At 44.6% G+C, this 7,433-nt stretch overlaps 1 long non-coding RNA gene across 1 annotated transcript; it reads left to right on the top strand.

Annotated features, from left to right (window-relative positions):
* The first annotated feature begins 332 nt into the window (after positions 1-332).
* Positions 333-7,113, top strand: LOC135579974 (uncharacterized). Its single transcript, XR_010473915.1, has 3 exons — positions 333-553; positions 3,503-3,616; positions 3,896-7,113. It is a non-coding gene; the product is annotated as an uncharacterized LOC135579974 (long non-coding RNA).
* Positions 7,114-7,433: the final 320 nt, after the last annotated feature.

The following is a 7,433-nucleotide window of genomic DNA, read 5'->3' as shown; positions in this document are numbered from 1 at the left end:
CCATCCCAAACCATAAATTTGTTTCTACACTGGCTGTGCTTTTGTCACGGTGTTGCTACGTGGCGTACTCTTAGCCTTGGTGGCAGTGCACTGTAAATCACTATTTATAAACATAAAATGCATCCTATTTGAAGGCGTTTGCATTAGTTTGGTTTTGGTCTACGGAGCGATGCGCGACTTTCAGAGCAGTGGGGCGGAAGGGCGTAATCAGAAATATATCCCTTTTGGGTACCTTTGAAAAGCAGCCAGGCAGCTGTAAAGGAAATCTTTCCTCTTCATAAAATATTAGAGGCAACAATTAATATCTTGTGTGCATTTCGTATTTCAGTCGCTCCCTCTTCTTTCCACCGACCATGAACTGCGCAGCTTATTCGCCTGCGGCCACTGGGATTTCGGCGGTTCGGGCACCCTTCGGGAAAGCGTTCGTTGCCGTAAATCGAATGGCTCTGACAAAGCAGCTGAAATGCCGTCACCAGCATCACAAGCACCGCGGTGCCACCGTCCCATCCCCAGCGTGCTCCTCTACAGCGACTCCGATCTCGCCAGCAGCCAGGTACACCAAATCGATTAAACTTCAGCCCTCCGAAACACTCATATACTAGAAACAAAGCCATTTTCCTTGGCCTTTCCTTCCTTCCCTGCGTGTGCAAACTCATTCAAAACCCAAATTCCTTCTCTGAATTAAACTGTCAGCCTCCCACTCAGGCAGAGACATTAGCACTGACTGCGTAACATCAGCTCGGCTCTCTGTTATAACATATGAATAAGCCTTTTAAATGGTGTATTCTGCCCTGCAGCATTTATCTCATATTTTGATTCTGATTTTTCTCTGCTCAAATGCCCGCTGCTCTATACAAGTGCCTTCATGGTTTACCCGCTTCTAATTTAGGGATCGTTGGGGACTTACCAGTTTTATGCTCGTTTGGTAACAGCTCATTCAGTTACTAATGCATTCTCAAGGCGCGGATTATAAACAATTTCTGAAATTGTTAAAGGTAGCGACAAAGGACTTTTTCACATTTCAGGATGTGTAGATGTAGCAGTTTATATGTCTGAAGGGGAGATCTTAGTCACCATTTTAATTCTCTTTTTGAAAGAAAACGTTATTTAGAAGAAAAGACAGGTTTCAGGGGTAATTTTGAGAGTAGGCTGTAATAAGACACTTCAATTAATTAAAATAAAAAATCATATTAGCTAGAAAAATGTATGCCAATACGTTACTCCAAAATTAGCGGAGAGTTGGTGCCTGCCACAGGTCAAAATGATTAAAAATAATACCTCTTATTTTCAGTAAATCGCTTAATCTCTTGCCTTTGTGAAATTCCTCACGAGCAGTCTGAGTTCCCAGCAAACCTTAAAGGCCAAGAAACAGCATCCAGGAGGCCGGGAGGAGAAGCAGAGCTCTGCTGGTCTGCGGCATCAGGCAGATCCCGCTCCATTAAAATCAATGGCAAACCTCCCGTCGGCTTCGAGAGAGAAAAATATCCCGTCTTTTCATGTGCAGTGAGAGTAATACTAGGTTGGTGCAAAAGTAATTGCAGTTTTAGACCGTGAATCATTGTAACTAAGCTCAAAGACGTCTTTATTAATCAAAATAGGAACCATTATAATCACTGCATTTTTGCCAATGAGAAATAAGCTTGCTTATTCCTGTAGCGTACAAATCCGTGCCTCAGGATGTGGAAAGCATTTTCTGCATCCTGCTGGTTGTGGAGATGTTTTCCCCACAAAAAGCTGTCGAGATGCCGGAGGAAGTGGTGGTGGGTTGGCAACAGGTCGGATGAATGTGGTGGATGAGGCAAAACTTCGTAGCCCAATTCATTCAAGTTTTGCAGCGTTGGTTGCACGATGGGCGGTCAGGTATTGTCTTGGGGAAGAACTGGGCCCTTCCTGTTGACCAGTGTGGGCTGCAGGTGTTGCAGTTTTCAGTGCATCTCATCGATTTGCTGAGCAGACTTCTCAGATGTAATGGTTTCACCAGAACTGGCGTTGGGAAGCGCTTTGGAGGTTCTTCTCAGTCCAACCACTGAGCCAGGCATCACTGGTTGTCGGATGAAATCCACTTTTCATCGCACGTCACAATCCAACTGAGAAATGGTTAATTGTTGTTGCAAAGAATAAGATGACACTTCAAAACAACGAGCTTTTGTATTTTCAGTCAGCTCCCAAGACACCCACTTCTTGAGCTTTCTCATCTTTCCAATTTGTTTCAAATGCTGAACGACCGTAGAGTGGTCAATGTTGGGTTCTTCAGCAACTTCTCATGTAACTTTAAGAGGATCAGCTTTGATGATTGCTCCAAGTTGGTCATTATCAACTACGTTCCTCATCTTCAAGGCTCTTGTCTCCTCTGCGAAACCACCACTGCACTGGACGTTCATTAGCAGCTCTTGGGCCAAAAGCATTGCTGATGTTGCTTTATGACCGATTTTCAACTGAAATAAGAAAATGGCTCCAATTTGCTTTTTGTCTAACATCATTTCCACAGTCTAAAATAAATACATAACGAACAGCAAGTAATAAGTCAGTAGCAAAAAAACCCCAGAAAGCAAGAAAATTGTATTAAAATGATGTGTAACATAGAATACATTCTTAAATAAATGTGGTTAATATCAAACAGCAATTTTCAACGATGCAAAAACTGTGATTCCTTTTGCACCAACGTAATAACTAAAATAAGCATACGGGTTTTCAGCTGATGTATGGCCACATCAGGGTTATCAATGGCATCTTCCTCCTGCTCCGTGTCTCGATTTGCTTACCCAACGGCATCGAAACTCGGCAAAATAAAAGGCGCCATGCTTCTATTGTGTGCCTACAACTGCGGCGCTACCTTTTCCTTTTCTCAGAAATAAAAACGCAGATCGCCCTGCAATTAGCAGCGAAACCATGAATACTTTCTTCGTTAACCACAAATGGTTCTTTTCGCGACGAGCGGGCTCACATATGTTCTAAATATGTTCAGTTTCATTAGGCGGCGAAGCGCTGTGGATCTGCTATTTTATCCGGGAAGGCAAACAAGAGCTGCATATGTGCAACATAAGTTGAGGAGAATGGGAGAAAACTCGAGGCACTTGCAGAGAGCCCGAGATGCTCGGACGTGCTGGTTTAACACTCCCAACTCATTCCCATCGCTAGCGGAGGTCGGTGTGCTCAGGCCAGTGATGCTCCTGCCCTCTTCAAGCCTGAAATCCCTACAGAAAGGTGGATTTTAGTGCCGCAGGTGACCTGCTGTGTCCCCAGTTTGTCCCCATTGCCCGTGGGGCGGGGGTGAAGGGACAGACAGCTGGGGGCTCCCACGGATCTTCTCCCATTTGGAGAATATTTGGAAAAATCCCTGCCAAATGTTCGTGCTTTTATTTTTGAGGGATTTCTTGCTCATTGCCTGCGTGTTTCTCTAGTTAGCTGGTCAAAATGTTTCAAGTATTGGAAATGTGTATTTTTTTTAATAACTGAGAAGCACAAACATTCTCTTTTTCTTCTTGTCTTCAAACCGTTGTAGACACTGGAGGCAAAGCAGCACGACAAGCTGTGTGTGAGCAACGGCCCCTACAACCAAACTTTGGACATCAGTCCTAAGGCTGGATCCCACCCCCACGTCACTCCCACACCCCAGGTTTGTTCTGCCAAAGAAACCGGTGGGAGCCGGGACCTCGCTGTCCCTTTTTTGTCTTTCCCTTGAAAGCGTGACGGACTGTTTTTAATCTGTGTAGCAAGTTTATATAGCGTAGAAAATGAAGATTTGTGTAAATCACATTTCTTATGTAAACACATACAGTGTTAAAAATATTCACAGCCTTAAGTGTTTCCCATCACGTGTGCGCTAATGAGTGGATTAGGAAATATGTTTTCTCTGCCTCATACGTGGTCCTTCTGATCCGCTTTCTCCCACCAGCAGGGACCCCGAGGAGCTGGACGGACCCGCGGGCAGGGAAGTGCTGTGAGAAGCTTTTAAGAAAGGACCTTGTGCCACTGATCCCCACCAAGAGTTGGAGGTGCCGCGCTACCGATGCCACACCACGGGAATTTGCGTTTGCCACAGGGAAAACTGTCTGCTAGGAACTCATGACCATGGCAGGTACAGGTGGGACTGCAGAGGCGGCGTGGAAAGAAGTTGTAAGAGATTACTCTTATTTATTGCTGGTATAAGAGGTATAAAGCTTTAAACGCCCCATTCGCGGCAGAGAAGCGACTGTAAAGCGCCACATCAAATAGACCAGGGAGAGCTGCCGTGCTAGGAACAACCCGCCATCAATAAGTATCCCAATATCCGCGCTGGCTGAATTAATCTTCCTTCCCCTCAGCCCAGGGGTTGTGTTGATAAGCCCTTCAGCTGCGCTTGGGCTGCTCGGGTGTCTTTGTGCAGCGTCCCCCCCTCGGCGCACCCGCGCCGGCTGCCGGGAGCTCAGGAAGCATGGAGTTAACTAAGTTTGCCTTTTCCTCCATCCCAACAATCGGAATCAGCAGTTTGCATTATTTTAAAAATGAATGTTCAGAATCAGCAATTTTCTTCTTTTTTTTTCTTTCTTCCTTTTTTTTTTTTTTTAAAGATCTTGAGGGTTTTTTTTATTTAAAGTGGAAAACTACATTAAGTGCAAGGCACTCAACAAAGAAACAGTCATAAAGCCTAAGTATTCTTAGAGTTATAAAATATGTCCGTGGTGGCAATTCGACTGCCAACAATGAAGTTTTAAGCATTAATATGCCTTCATTGCAGTTTTAATGCCTTAATATTGACTCTATAGCTCTTTTGGGTAATTTTGCTTTCTCTGGTACTTGAAAGGTGATGATGTCAGCGTTCTTCATACTGATTCATATGCAGGTTGATGAAGCTGAGTTATTTATTGAGTTCCATTATATTTTCTATAAACATTAGTTCTCAATAAACAGAGACATTTAGCCGAGGGTTTATTTATTAAATAGGTACTGTACAGATGGTTTTGCCACACATGATGTGCTGCAGAGGATATTACTCAGGAATAATCAGCTGTGTTATAGCTTGGCTAAATTAATAAGATGATAATGATGAAATTGATGCTTTTGAGCTAGGCTTGGTAAATGGTTTTTGCATAAACAAACTGATAAATTTGAGAAGCAATTACTTGCTTGTCAAAGATAAAAACACAACAGGGCCCATTTATAGTTAGGTCCTATTTATTTTTAAAGATTGTACCAGATTTTATGTTTAATACGCTGCAATTAAAAAATAATACTTAAATGAAGAATAATAAAAAACTAACTTTCTGAGCTCTCCTTCAAATTTGAAGATGCAGCATTGCTTGGTTAGACATCAAGTAAACTTTTTCAAGGCTTTCACTACGTGGAGAAAAAATAGAATTGTTTTATGAAAGATGCTGTCTGCAGTTGTGCGACGCAGGCTCCGGCAGCGCTTTCTGTAGCAGTGCTTGCTCTAAAATCAAGCTGGGTTTCGTGTAGAGAAATATAGTCTCCAATTCTCTGTCTAGTGCTGGTTTTGCTGCCAGCAAACAAAACACCAACTTCATGTAACTCTCCAATAAGAGGATGAATTGTGTGTGTATAGGTGTGTTTGTGTGTACATATACATATACAACAAATACGGATTGCTGCAGCGGTTCAGCCTGGAGAACCCGAGGCGGAGGGGAGACTTTCTCGCTTGCTACAACTACTTGAAAGGAGGTTGTAGCATGGAGGGGGTTGGTTTCTTCTCCCCAGGAACAAGCGCCAGGAGCAGGGGAAACGGCCTCAAGTTGCACCAGGGGAGGTTGAGGTTGGATGTGGGAACAATTTCTTCCCCAAAGGGCTGTGGGACATTGGAACAGGCTGCCCAGGGCAGTGCTGGAGTCACCGTCCCTGGAGGGTTGGACAGACGGACATGAGGTTCTCAGGGACATGGGGCAGTGCCAGGAGGGGGTTATGGTTGGACTCAATGATCTTGAGGGGCTTTTCCAACCAAGATGATTCTATGACTTGCCAGCTAACAAATGTGTTATGTGGATCTATATACCAACCAGAGTAGCTTATTTATATAGGAAAACCAAATGGACAAGCGAAGGGCGGCCCTCACTTTACAGTGTCCGGTAGTTTCCATCAGAGGCTCTGAAGGCACCTCATGAACTTCTGTTTAGCTTTGTAACGTCCCTGGGATGTCAGTGTTATCACTCACGTCACCGCCGTCTCCTCGGCGGGAACAGGCAGGTCCTGTGTGCACCAGCAGGACAATGATGCTCCCAACAATTTATTTTACCGTTTTGTGCACTGAAGGAGGGCTCAGGCCTTCAATTAATTCAAAAATACAGTGCAGATCAACCTGCTCAGCTGGGATAAGTGTGCAGGGACAGGGACTTCATCACACTACCCTTCCAGGAACAAACGCAGTGTGAACTGACATCCTGCTGCTGAACTGAATTGTTTTTAGCGAGAAGGTGCTGAGCAGGGAAAGGCGAAGCCGTTTCCATGCTGTGCTGCCACTTACCCAGGCCGGGGGGCGGTGTGAAATGGAGCCGATGCCTTTCGGCTGCACTGGTGGCTTCAGAGTGTATCTTGGCAAAAGATTTGGGTGGAAAAAAGAGTCTCTTCCTTTGAGCATTGCCCAGTTTCTTGTGCTGAAAAGGGAAAAAACTGCAAAAAGTCAAAGTCCCTTCCGTGCTTTCAAAATAAAATTACTTTTAAAGTATTCCGGGCAATTTAATGTAAAAAATTATAGGGTTTATTCAGGTTTTGTTTTTTTTTTTTTAGAAAATGCCATGTTCAAAGAAAATATTTCTTTTTAAGTAAAACAAGCTTGCTCTCAGTGAAGATTTTCTCCCCCTGCAGAGCTTTACAGCACCCAAAGATATTGTTGATCAACAAGAACCGAGGCAGAATTTTCCTAGAACATTGTTGAAGTTTTTTCTTGCTTTAGACAAGGTCAGCACTGGACTTTGGGTTTGGTAAAAGAGTCAACTGGGCGCTGCCATTGCAAGAAAACAATTTACTTTGAATAGAGAGAAACCTGGAGGGGCAGCTGCAGATGCCTGGGCTTAGGAGTGCTGGCTGTGCCGTGCCAGCGTGGGCACCAAACTGCTTCAGTGTCTTGAGTCTGCCTTAAAACCCAGCGTATGGCAGCGCTTTAAATTAGAATCATCCATTAGTAATTAGGTCATGATAAAATAAATTCGTACGGATGCATTTGTGACGCCGAACGAGCCGGTCCCAAATAATGCGGTTGTAATGAATTCCAAAGGAATAAATAATGGCTGGCCATTAGCATAAAGTGCCAGCCACAGCTCTGCGCTGCCCGCCTGGCACCGCTGCCAAACCCACACGGGCTTGGGGTCTGTCCCACTGTGCGGGGGACACTGCGGGGGTCATGGTGCTTCTGTGGCTTGTGCCAGTGGCATCACCCCAGCACGGCCACCCCAGAGCCAGCGGGACAATGTGGAAGCATGCAGGAAGATATTTTTGCACCTCTT

Source organism: Columba livia, chromosome 7, assembly GCF_036013475.1.
Source record: "Columba livia isolate bColLiv1 breed racing homer chromosome 7, bColLiv1.pat.W.v2, whole genome shotgun sequence".
Taxonomy (NCBI): Eukaryota; Metazoa; Chordata; class Aves; order Columbiformes; family Columbidae; genus Columba; species Columba livia.
The sequence above is the reverse complement of the archived record's forward strand: the minus strand, read 5'-3'. Positions and strand labels throughout refer to the sequence as shown.